Source organism: Drosophila arizonae, chromosome 3 (genome assembly GCF_054131065.1).
Source record: "Drosophila arizonae isolate 15081-1271.41 chromosome 3, UAZ_ARI_1.0, whole genome shotgun sequence".
Taxonomy (NCBI): domain Eukaryota; kingdom Metazoa; phylum Arthropoda; class Insecta; order Diptera; family Drosophilidae; genus Drosophila; species Drosophila arizonae.
Window position 1 is genome coordinate 30,248,420 of NC_142923.1, and position 13,920 is coordinate 30,262,339.

A 13,920-nucleotide genomic window follows, 5' to 3' on the forward strand; every position below is an offset into this window, starting at 1 on the left:
AGCGCATTCAGTATCATATCCCAACTAGCTGTGTTGAAGGCATTCCTTACATCCAGGGTCGCGATGATACAGTATTCCTTCGTCCCGTGCCTCCATCTGGTGCCTTGAATAACGGAAGTGGCCAGACCAACAACTTTGTTAAGCGCGTCCGTTGTTGACCGGGCCTTCCGGAATCCAAATTGGTTTGGTGACAGGCCTCCGGCGCTTGCAATCGCAGTCTCCAGCCTAGAGCAGATCAGTTTCTCAAACACCTTTCCCATGGTGTCTAAGAGACAGATCGGTCTGTACGAAGATGGCTCATCTGGTGGTTTGCCAGCCTTGGGTAGCAATACCAGATTCTGGGCTTTCCATTTTGCCGGGAACGTCTCTTGGATCAGGCATTCGTTAAATAATTCGGCGAACGTACTTGGGTGCAAGGCGAGGGCTAGCTTTAGCGCACGATTTGGGATCCCGTCCGGCCCTGGAGCTGTGTTGGTTCTAAGACCTCGGAGAACTACTGATATTTCTTCCTCTGTAACTAAGACAATTTCAGTGCTCGTTGAGCCCTGATCAGCAGACTCGGACTCAGGGGCGTGAATGGAGCTTAAACTTTCTGGAAAGAGTGTTTCCACAATCGATTTAAGCTCCAGACGATCCGTAGGCTGCACCTGTCTACCTGCGTATAGTCTTTTAACTACTATCTTATATGCCCTGCCCCAAGGGTCATATTCGGCTGAGTCGCACAACTGTAAAAAACATTCTCTTTTGCTTGCCCGAATGGCCTTCTTCAGCTGTCTTCTAGCTGCCTGGTAAGCTAACTGTTTCTCAAAAAACGTTGACCTACCGCGAGCCCGTTGGTAGCTTCTTCTCGCCTGGATGCATTTGCGACGAATGTCACCTATTTGCGTATTCCACCAATACGTAGGCTCATGTTGTCGCGTGAACTGCTTGCGACGTAACATGCTGCCATTGCAGGCACACTGTATTTGGGCTACCATTTGGCATGCTCTGGCCTCAGCATTACCAATTGTACCCAGAGACTGAATGGCCTCTGAAAAGACCGCGGGATCAAAAGTATCTAGCCGATACGACTCCCTCCACAATGTTGACGCCCTGGCAGGTGGCTCACCTATTGTCGCGAAGATCTCCAGTAGGATACGACCTCTGGCATTTGTTGTGGGGCTACCCCATTCTAGCGCCCAGGAGTTAAAATCTCCAGCTATAATGGCCTTCCGACCCCTAGCATCCTCGGCAAGCTCGTCGAGCACCGTCGTGAATTCACTGAGCTGCATGCTGGGGGCCAGATAGCAACTGTAAAGCCATAAGCTACCATATCGGCCACGTACGAACCCATTGAATGACTTAACATTCGAAAGTACGTTCGTTGAGTTGCCGCATACCCACAACGCAGCTTTGCCATTAACGTCTGTTGACCATGTCCTAGGGCAGCTGGTTCTACAGTGGTGAGGCTCACTGAGAAAAGCTACATCTATACATTTTTCCCTAATGGTCTGCTCTAGAAGATCTTGGGCAGCAACACAATGATTTAAGTTAAGCTGCAAAAACCTTAACATTTCATTTTACGAGCAGCTTCACGGTAAGATGGGCACTTGAAGCTGCCTGCTGAATGGTCCGTCTGCTTTTCACCTTTCCGGATGCAGAGGCTACATTTTGGTGGCTTGGTGCATGCTTTGGCACTGTGACCCATCTCTCCACACCTGAAACAGGCGCCCTTTAAGTCACAGTCGCTGCCGCAGTTTGCTGCCATATGACCGTAATCGAGGCACTTGAAACAGCGTTTAGGCTGCTCCACGGCTCGGATACGGCAAACTACCCATCCTATTCTAATTTTGGACAGCTCGAGCAGAGTTTTAGCTTTCCCAATTGGAAGAGCAACCGTAGCTCTTTGCTGTCCACCGAAAGCTGGCCGAAGCGATTTGATAGCCTCAATGGGGAGTGAGCTATCCTTCAACTCCACCCTAACTGCCTCCAAGATCTCCTCTTTGGTCGCTAACTCATCTAGATCGCGAATCTCAACTTGCGCCGATTCGGTAAGTGTTTTAACTACCGCTCGGTCTCCCAAGGCCTTGCCTACAGCTTCGTGCAGAGCCTCAGCGCTATGCTCCGGCTTCCTACTCAGTTGCAGTAAAAGGTCCCCCTTAGCTGTCTTCCTAATGCCTTGAACGTCGCTGCTCAGATGCTTCAAATTTGGGTCGTTTTTAACTACACGAAGCATGTCCGCATAGCTGCAACCCCCTACGCCTGAAATCGCAATCGCGTCAGTCCTGGGACGTTTTTGCATAGGCTTTCGCCCTTTGACGACTGTCCAGCTGCTCTGGTTTGTCTGTCGGGCGGCCTGGTTTGAAGTTTCAGATTCAGCTGTAGCCCGTAGAGCCATTGGTTCTTTTGGGTTCGCTGCACTTCTATTGGGCCTCGGCTTTTTTGAGGGAGTTTTCCTCTGTTCGGAGGCAACTTCCCTCGACCGCTTGGGAGTATTGCTACCTACTGTAGCACTAATGCTCGCTGCCTTAAAGTTTTCGCCTACTTTTTTGAGTGGCGTGGTCTGCACCTCACAGTTTTTAACCGAACGGTTGCAGAACGCTTCGGCCGTCTTGTGAAGGCTGACCAGCCTAGCCAGCTCCTCTCTCATTAAGGCATTTATATGCCGCTGACCCCCAAATAAGGCAGACAAACCCTCTAGTGTAGCTCCTATTTGAGCTAACGCTTCTTTTAGTGACTTGGGTGCCTGGCACTCAGCCACTGGAGCCTGGATAGAAGTCGACGGCTGCGCCAACCCTCTCTGTTGTTGCTGCGGCGATCGCTGCAACGAGGAACGACGCGCAAAAGCTTGCAGCTCGTCCTCCATCATGGCATCCATTTCTGCTCCGACTACCACGGCGTGAAGCCTGTAGTGGGCAATGGCTACTACTATAATCTGAGTTTACAACCCGCAGTAACTTAAACTCAACTTGACTACAGCGAGAGCCCGAAAGTATGCACTACTTTTATTAACTGCTACTTCACTCCAGCAGCTAGGTTGCTGTCTTTGCTAAGGCTTAGCAACTCACCAACGTTAGTGAGCAGCTGATTGCCCGATGCAATTTCCAGCACTACTAACAGCTGTTAGAGTGAATGCACCTGATTTTTCTTATTGCGCAAGTGTGACGCCTAAAGTAACAAAATTTACGCGCTCACAAAAGACAAGGAAAGGAAAGAAGCCCTGACGCCAAAACACTGACGCTATCGCCCCCCCTCTCTTGCACCTACGAATTATACCGCTTGGGAATTCCACGAACCGCCGCGCAGTAAGTCTCTGGTAGTTTTTTGAGGTCGCTGGGTACGCCGCGCCCACAGCAAACACGTTGACTTCAGTTCTTTCCACTTTCACAAGGGAAAACACAGTTCAAGCTATTGTCTACGATGGACCACGATGACATCGACCGCACTCCGTGAAAACGCAACTCGAACTCGTGTGTGTGCGTGTGTGTGTATGTGTGCCTGTGTGTGCGTACGTGCCTGTGTGTGTGTGTGTGTGCGTGTTTCTTGTTTCTAAGCTGAAAGACGCGAAAAATTATTGAAATATCTATTGCTCCAAGGGTTCAGGGGATCTCGTAGTCGAGCAGTCTCGACTAGAGCTTTCTTACTTGTTTATAATGGTTTTATTGAAATGTATGTAACAGGCAGAAGGAGATGTGGCACACCCCACAAAATATATATATTCTTGTGCCATGTCTGTGTGTCCTCCCGTCCGTCTATGTATCTGTATTTTTGAACGCGTTGATCTTAGAAGAGTTTATCTCCGTTCCGTTATTATACCCTGAACCCATTTTCAATGGGAAATCAGGGTATAATGGTTTTGTTGAAATGTATGTAACAGGCAGAAGGAGGCGTGGCAGACCCCACAAAGTATATATATTCTTGATCAGGGTGACGAGCTGAGTTGATTGGGCCCTGTCCGTCTGTCTGTCCGTCTGTCCGTCTGTCCGTATGTATGAACGCGTCGATTTCAGAAGATATAAGAGCTAGAGACTTCAAATTTTTTTTAAAATGTCCGTAATTACAGCGCGCATATCAAGTTTATCATTAAAATTCGATAACTCATCCCGATCTTATTTTTATCGATAAAAAACCTTATCGAAAACCAGTTATAAAATTATATCTTCTACACCTTTATTGCTAGAGTCTCCAAATTTTTAATGTATGCTTTTATGCAATTTATACAATTTCGGTTTTTGTTAAAATTTACCCCCCACCCTTAAATTCACCCCCTCACCCTCACTTTTGTAAAAAGCGTATTTCAAATACTAGAGACTTGTGCTTTGGCAATTACATGCATATCTATGTTATAATCATAATCTGAAAGTTTCATGAAGATCGTACGTCCATAAAAAAAGTTATTAAACAATTAAGTTCTCATAGTAAGCGCACACTGCAGCCCATGCGTTTATGCGTGGGTGCTTGTGTGTGTGTATGTGTTTGTGTATGTGTGAGTATGTGTTTGTGTATGTGTGTGTGTATGTGTATGTGTGTGTGTATGCGCTTGTGGTTGTATGCGTGTGTGTGTGTGTATGTGTGTCTGTATGCGTGTGTGTGTATGTATGCCTGTGTGTGTGCGTGTTTCTTGTGTAAGCTGAAAGACGCGAAAAATTATTGAAATATCTATTGCTCCAAGGGTTCAGGGGATCTCGTAGTCGAGCAGTCTCGACTAGAGCTTTCTTACTTGTTTTTTATTTTATTTATATAAATAAGCTACTTTATTATATTTCCAACATTAAAGCTAGAGTCGCCAAATTTCATATGTAAATTCATATGTTGTACTGAATTATCAGTTGCTCGAAGGGATTAGGGGATCTCGTAATCGAGCAGCCTCGACTAGAGCTTTCTTACTTGTTTATTATTATACTTGTTAATTATATCTCCTACATCTTTAGAGCTAGAGTCGCCAAATTTTAGTTCATATTTATCGTTTTTGTGATAATTCCAGGGCTGTCATTTCAGCTTTTTTCCCGTCAGATCTGGCTTTATTTGAAGTCCCACTGCGGGAAAAATTCGAAAACGGCGGGCTGCGGGAATTCTGGCTTTCAAGAAATTAATTTAGCTCTATTTTAGCTTTATTTCATTTTCATTTACTTATTTTGATTAATTTTGTTCTTATCGCTGCCAACACTAAAAATCATGAATACAAGTATCGATACATGATTTTATATCATACAATCTATAGAAATCATTTCGTGGTATGAGCAACAGGTCTCGTGTGTCAACAAAAAAACACTAACGTGCACGAATTGGATGGGCACAGAAAGAAAAAATTGATTTTGGGCAAACTCCAACAAAAACCACAGCAACAACCAACAGCACTTTTCCTCTATGTGGCAAATCACACATTAATTGCTCCCATCAACAACCTATGTACTCTCCGCCAAACAAAATTATGCGACAGCATGAGCGTTTAGCGATTTAAACTACACCGTACTAAATGTACAACATAATTAAACATTCGTTGGCTCCTCATTTTCTGGAAGAAATAAGATTGGAAGTGTTAAATTTATTTTGGTTTTGGACAAATCAAGTGACAAAGCGGCTCGGTAATTAACAATTATTTATTAAACACCTGACCTCTCGTTAAAAGATTGAATATTTTATAATTTGCATATATGTATATGCATGTATATCTATAATTTCTACGTTAATGGTTTTAGGTGTCGTTATTAAATACGTCTCTGTTGAGAGTGGAGTGATGATTTCGACGTTTCTGATTTTAACATTTCTCTTGAAAGTGAAGATTCCTTGTCTATAGTTGAAGGCATCAAACAATTAAAAACAAATGAATAATCATAAATGAATTTAATTAAGAAAATAGTGTTTTTTAAACCCAGCTTTTATTTTGGCCTATTTTTTCTTTAATTTAGCTTCTTTTTTTTTTGCCAATCTGGCTCTATTTGCTCGAAAAATTATGAGAGCACTGGATAATTCACTCCCACCCCTATATCCGCCCCCTCACCAATAAATTTGTATAGAGCGTATTTAAAATACTAGAGTCTTGTGTTTCATGAAGAAAGTCCATCCACTAGATGCGTGCTTGCGATTGTATGTGTGACGCGAAGAATTATTGAAATATTAGTTCCAAAGAGTTCAGTGGATTTCGTTATGGAGCAGTGTCGATTAGAGCTTTCTTAGAATGAAATTGATGAATATCTCACTTGTTAAATTTGTGTAGACACCCCAAAATACATACGTATTTAATATATTGAACTCATTCAAACTATAGAAGGGTGCTCATTAAATCAAATCAATACCATTCACTGTGAACAAAGTGTAACACTTGGAGCAATAATATTCAGGGAAAGTATCAGGCGTACCAATTGACTGCTTTTATGACCACTTCAGGCATCAGGGTCGTATCTGACTTATGCAATGCGGAGGCGAACATTAGCGATGTAGAAGTTCAGGACTTATGTGAGCATAATTTCTGTACTTTGTCTGTACTTCCCACTTGAAAGACAATCGAAAAGCCGATTTACTTTGTACAAGTCGAGTGGCTCAGGAAAAAATGTTTGCTTTTTGGTTTTCGAGCGAACAGGAAAAATGTAAGAGGAGCATGGCTTACCAATTCGCTCCCGGTGCCGAAAAACAAACGGAAGTTCTTGCTGGCAAACAGGCCCAGACAGTGAGACAGTCAGGCATCCATGCATAAGAAACGACAACAGCTACGGCTTTCTCAACAAAAAGAGAGCCAGGCAACAGAAATCAAAAGCCTGGCAAGACGGTTGCGAGTGTGAATGCGAATGTGGATGCGAATGTGAATGCGCCCTTCGCGAATTGCAAGTGCACGTCAAAAGGCACACACTCTTTCAGGAGATTTCACATCATTTATTGTTCAAAGTCTTTTTTGAAAAGCATCAGCTTCCCACTTGACTGACTGACAATAATCTCTGTTGTTTTGTCGACATCGACATTGCGAATGTAATTATTGTTGTTGTTGTAATTGTTACTGTTACTGTTCGGTTTGCTTTCGGCCATGGCAGCCAAAGTCAACGTCCATTTGTTCGAGTGCCATCCGTACTAAGAGGGATGCTTTCCTGAGCGATTGACAGTGTTTTAATGCCGGCGATTACAATGCTCCTTGCTGTTTATTTGGCTCGTATAGAAAACAATTAGCCTTTCTGAACGACTGAGTGACTGAATGACGGAATGACTAACTGCTTTGGGCGATATGAGCATAAGAAGCAAAGGATGTCACTCGGCTTATTGGTCCCCGCTCTCGCAATTATGGAGTACCTCTTAGCAGTCCAATTAGGTTTAAGCAGTTAAAAGTTCAACAGTTAACGGCCATCATTTGTCTTGGAATAAGTTTATGTGGAATGCAAGCGTACGCCGATGATTTTCTCAACATTCCCAAAAACACATTAGCTATATACGATTATGTACATATATGTTCGTTAATATTATATATTATATGCGCTTCTTTTCATGGCAAACTTCTAAAAACCTGTAAGCTGAAAAAACGTTTTCAGCAAATACAATTGTGCGTCTGTACATACATATGTGTATATATATATTCCTCTTAATCCTCATGTACAGAATTCATTGTTGCATTCACATAAGCCTTTTAATTAGAGTATGCTGTAATCCAATTTTAATTCCTCATTAGTTGAGATTATCATCATTGTGATAGAAAGGCATTTATCAAAGCATCTAGCAATAACAATTTGTTGTGTTCACATTCGCGTTAGAAGGCAAAGTCTCTATCTACACATTCAACATCACCAGCATCATCTAAGTTTCAGCTGGTTTCGTTCAGCTGGGAAGTGCTCGACTCCTTTCGAGCAGCCGCGCTTGGGCGCAGGGGCGCTTGGGCGCTTGGTCGCTTGGGTATGAGAAATGTTTGCAAAAATCCGCATTTGCGAGTATATACATACGATTGAATGGCAAGCGGTCTTAAGACTGGCGGAGCCATGATGTTCTAGTGCAAAAGGCATTTTACTAAGCCGTTGAGATTCACTGAGGTAATCCCCAACAAGAAACTCAGTAAATCCGAAAGTGTTTCTTGGATTTTATTATTTAAAGTGATTAAAAGTTATTGTTGTCGGCTGCCATTGACGTTGTCTTTGCTTTTCGACTTTTCATTCTATGAGTTTAGGGGATTTGCTCAAAAGTGATTATGTGAGCACAATAAAATCTTAACTGCTTAGTTGCAGACTCATACTTACATTTTTAATATTGACTCATTTTCGTTTCTTGATTTTTCCATCGGCGCTCCTATGAATCACTACACTCATAAATATTTAAAATACAAGAACAATGCCACAGCAGATAATCATCTATTTCGCTAGTACTATTAAGCAAGTTATTTAGAAATGTCGTTTGGCTGTGAATGTCTGAAGATTCAAATACATATATTAAAACTCTAATCATTTAAATTTATGTTAAGTCGTAATTAAACTTTAAAATTTACAATAATTTTAGCTTAATGCTTTATTTTAAATTTTTCCCGATTCTATCAAAAGTATCCATGTAGTTTGTAATATTAAATTGAATATCACATTTGAGCAGTTAGCCTTTCGTAAGTAATTGATTATGAACAAATAGTTTCTTTTCACAATATCTTAAGAAAGAAAGCTGCTGCATAGATGTCTTATGCGGATATGGATGGTTGTGAATTTAGTTACTAAGAGTTCTAAGCTGGGATAGAGAATGTTTGTGTAGACATTTTGCATAATTTACTTATTACTTAGGGAGAGTATATCTAAGAGCTGTGGAATACTTTGTGTTTATATACCAACAGTATTTTAATATATTTTTCACTTTTTCTGTAGATTATCATTCAGAATTATTTTGATAATTAAACAATATGTCTTTCGTAAACGTAAAAAAAAAAACGGAAATAAAATTTTAAAAAATCACTTGAGTGACGCATGTACATATGTGCGACTGTGAAATCGCTGAACTCTATTTTACACATCACCTTGCAAAACATGTGCGACCACTGTAAGCTTATTGACAAAGTATGAATTGCCTTTGAAGAGAGAAATACAACAGGAAAATACTCACATTCACGTTCAGTAACAATAGTGTCCATTAACACGCTGGCGGCCAAACAACTTCGCTATTGATGTCATAAATTAAAATTGCAATCGCAGACCATTGATGATAAATCATACGCTCGGATGAGTTTTCATCTCGCACATGAATTGTAGCTGCCGGCGACTCAACGCTACTCGGCCCACTACCACCCGCCTACCAAACGCTGCCCGATGCGATGATGTGACTGCTGTATGAGGGGCATGAGGGGCAGACACCACACAGCAGTCATCAGGAGCTGTGGGTGCTATATTGCGACGTGATGGGATTTTCAAAAATCCGAGCTAAATCGTTTTTGTTTGCAGCAAAGCTAACTTTGACTGCTAACTTTGTTAGAAGAGAAATTTATGTTTTATTTGGTGTCAATTTGTGGTAGAAATCATTCTCTTTATTCATAAATCGCATACAATTCGATTATATTCGATGATTTGATTGCTTAAAATTGAATTTGCGTGATACTGAAGATATTTCAATACATCCTCGAACGTGACGATCAAACACAATATGAATATACTTATGTAGTTTACGAATACATACATAGCTCCATATATGTAGGCTTGCGTGCATACCAATTTAGCAGTAGGCGTGTCGAGCATAGATGAATACTTGAATTACATATTTTACATACATATGTATATGCTACGACACGTCCAAGTCTACTCTCATCGATGATATCAACTCTTGAGAACAGAGAGATGGCTACTATGAAAATCATTTTGCAGTATTCAAGTAGGTTAGTTACCAAAGTAGTTCTGTCATAGTCGATTGAGCCAAAGTCAAAACAGATTTATATTTCAGACAAGTGTGCATATAGAAATAATGTTATTTATTATTAATAGCCCGTTTCTTTAAGAACTCTGAATAAATAACTTATCCATATATGTACGAGCTCTATAAAATATAAATTTATATGGCTGAACTATTGTTTCATTGGCCGATATTATTCGGACCCGCCCATTTACCAAGTAATTCAATTCTTAGCTATCTCTTGGATTCCAACTCACATCAAGCTTAATAAAGGCACAAATATCACTATATAACAAGTAAGAAAGCTTTAGTCGAGACTACTCGACTACGAGATCCCCTGAACCCTTGGAGTAATAGCTATTTCAATAATTTTTCGCGTCTTTCAGCTTACACAAGAAACACGCACACACACACACACTCACACACACACACACACACACACGCACACACACGTACGCACGCACGCACACACAGGCATACATACACGCACATACATACACACACATACACACACACACACATACACAAACATTTACACACACACACACAAGCATAAACACGCATGGGCGGCAGTGTGCGCTTACTATGAGAACTCAATCTATATATATAAAAGAGAGTTGTGTAAAAGTGTCCAAGCACTTATAACTCGAGATCTGCTGGACCAATTTTCATGGTTTTTGATTTGTTAGATTTGTCTCCGCCACGAGTAGGTCAGTGGATCTTTAAAATACTGAAAAAATTTGACGAATACTTGAAAAACGCGTTTTTTTCCCTAAAGATTCAAATTTCCATTTATACTCAGTAGCCTTGACAACAGTGACAGTTTCGGTCCTGTATAGAAGTAAATAAACAAATGTAGTCAGTCAGTCTACGGCACAGCCTCGAGCAGACCTGACTATTCAACAAAACAAAAAAAGAATATTCAACAAAAAAAAAAAATAAAATAAAAAAAAAAAAGAAACGAAAAACAAAAAAAAAATCAAAAAGAAAAATATTTCAAGTCAAATCTCTGCAAAAATTCAAAAAAATCAAAAGATTAAAACCTGACTGTTCAAAAAATAAATAAAAAATTCAAAATTCGAAATTAAAAAAAAAAAAAAAGTTAATTATTAAAAAGTGTATTTTTGGCTTTTTATATTTTTGGACTTTTACAAAAGCTAAATATCTCGAAAGTTCAGGTATTTGTTTGTCTCAAACATAAATTTGTGTAAATTATTTATATTTATATTTCTCGATTGTTTTATATGGTTTTGTGCGAGGGCAGTATTACTATTAATAAAAATGCCGCGTCCTAGAAGATCTAATCTTTCCCGGCGGACCCATAATGCAATTAGGCAACGGAATAGCGCGAGTCAATCATCTGACGAAGAGCGAGAAATCGCCCGAGAAAGGCTCCGCGTTAGTACCCAGCAAAGAAGGGCCTTAATTCGTGCTTCTCAAAGAGAGGCAGCCCGTGAAATGGCAATAAGAAATGGTTCAAGGATTGATTTGAATCGAGCAGCGTTTCGATATGATTGCACCATTGATTACAGCTTGAATCGTTTAGTTTGCATTGGTCCAATGGACGTTGTTTGCCAGAATTGAAGTTTGCTGGTGAAACGCCCGGTTTGTGCTGCCTTAATGGTAAAGTGACATTGCCATTAGTGGTCGCGCCACCAGAGCATTGCGTTCCCTGCTTTACGGCGAAACACTAGAATCACGACATTTTCTAGCGAACACTCAAAAATACAATGCTTGTTTCCAAATGTCTTCATTTGGGGCGGAAATTATTGGAGACGGATATAATCCGACATTTAAGGTAATTTACGTTAAAATTTTTATTTTCTATGATTGTAAAAAAAAAAAAACAAAAAACAAAATTTTGGAATAATGTAGTTTGTTAGATTTCTGTAAAAAGTGTAAATCTAACTATAACTATGGCTTTGAATTTAAAGATTCAAGGCCAGATTTGCCATCGCATTGGATCATTGCAACATATTGAAGATGCACAGCACAAATTCTTGCAAATATACTTCATGGGCAATATGGAAGAACAACTTGACCGGCGTCATGAAATGAACACAGCTATGAAAAGAGCAATTCTCCAAGATTTGCATGCTTAGAAATTTAAAGCAACCAAAACTGTGCAATGGAACGCGTTTGGTGATAAGAAAACTGATGAGCAATGTGATTCATGCGTCGATACTCAAAGGAAAATTTAAAGATGAGGAAGTTCTTATTCCTAGGATTCCGATGATCTCAACAGATATGCCCTTTGAATTTAAACGAATTCAATTCCCGCTTCGTCTTGCCTCCACCATGACGATCAACAAGTCATAGGGCCAATCTTTGACTATTTGTGGCCTCAATCTAGAAAATGTGTGTTTTTCTCATGGTCAATTGAACGTGGCAAGCTCACGTGTTGGAAAACCATCCGCATTATTTGTTCTTGCACCTGACCAAAAAACGAAGAATGTCCTTTGCCACAAGGTGCTTGAATGAAAATCCGATTAATAAATTAATCAGAGTGTATCCCAACCTGAACAACATAGCTTTCAACAATTTTTTACCTAGAAATAATATAGAGGGCAATGCAACGTTTGCCGGGCCAGCTAGTTGATTATGATTATAATATGGATATGCATTTATATGCCAAAACACAAGTCTCTAGTATTTGAAATACGCTTTTTACAAAAGTGAGGGTGAGGGGGTGAATATAGGGGTGGAGGGTAAATTTTAACAAAAACCGAATTTGTATAAATTGCATATAAGCATACATTAAAAATTTGGAGACTCTAGCAATAAAGGTGTAGAAGATATAATTTTATAACTAGTTTTCGATAAGGTTTTTATCGATAAAAAAAAGATCGGAATGAGTTATCGATTTTTAATGATAAACTCGATATCCGCGCTGTAATTACGAACATTTAAAAAAAATTTGAAGTCTCTAGCTCTTTTATCTTCGGAAATCGCCGCGTTCAAACATGCGGACAGACGGACGGACGGACAAACGGACATACGGACGGATGGACAGACAGACGAACAGGACTAAATCGACTCAGCTTGTCGCCCTGATCCAGAATATATATACTTTGTGGGGTCTGCGAAGCCTCCTTCTGCCTGTTACATACATTTCAACAAAACCATTATACCCTGATTTCCCATTGAAAATGGGTTCAGGGTATAAAAAAAAAAATATTTTTATACATTTTAAGCAGGAGGCCACAAACTTTCAGCTACCCAAACGTTTTATATCCAACTACTGCTTATGTAAAAGACATTCACTAAACAACATTACCTTTTGAAAAGAAGGAAAGCTCTAAGACAATTATTATAGGGGCTTCATGAACCATGAAAGGGGCGAAGGCTGTTCTTTTATATTCCTACCTCTTGAACAAGTTTTTCAAAGCAAAAGCAAATCATTTATTAAGGTATAGAAGTACACTTTTTGGTATGATAGATAGTTTGTGCGCCTCTTATAGACCGAGAAAAGAATTGAATTATTCTAGTATGCATATAACAGACTTACGACATTATTTGCGTGTACTATGTGTGTATATGAACAGAAAATAAAGGGATTATTTAGTTCTATGTTCTAAATACTGTAGAAAATGCAGTTTTCCCGATTTACCACGCCGCTACTTGGCGTAGACACCTCATTTTGAGGTGTGAATGCTTACCCTCAAAAAATGTGAAAATTACAGGTTATTTTTCGATGTGCCACGCCCGTAACAAAATTTGAGGTCTCTGGCATCAATAGTGTCCAAAATATAACAGAATTTAAAAAATCACTATCTTCAGGTCCCATTTGCCACGCTCCTAATCGGCGTAGACTTATAATTTTGTCTTTAGACTTTATTTGCAAAATTTCAGCGCTCTAGCTGTAAAACTCTTGAAGATACCGTTTTATCCGATTTGCCACGTCCCCAATGGGCGGAGATATATCCGCCATGGCTCGTGATCTTGAGTGGTCGACGCGGACCTACATACCAAATTTCAGCTTTCCAGCTCTTCAACTAACATGATTTCTGGCATATCGTAAAATGCATTTTCCGATTTGCCACGCCCCTAGTGGGCGGATCGGGAAATTTTTAACACTTTATAAATCGGAGATATACACGAGTATGTGTTCCA

The 13,920-nt window shown here is 40.1% G+C and overlaps 1 long non-coding RNA gene across 1 annotated transcript; it reads left to right on the forward strand.

Annotated features, from left to right (window-relative positions):
* The first annotated feature begins 2,761 nt into the window (after window positions 1-2,761).
* On the forward strand, window positions 2,762-12,337 carry LOC149270039 (uncharacterized). The gene is made up of 2 exons (XR_016269162.1): window positions 2,762-5,564; window positions 5,679-12,337. It is a non-coding gene; the product is annotated as an uncharacterized LOC149270039 (long non-coding RNA).
* Window positions 12,338-13,920: the final 1,583 nt, after the last annotated feature.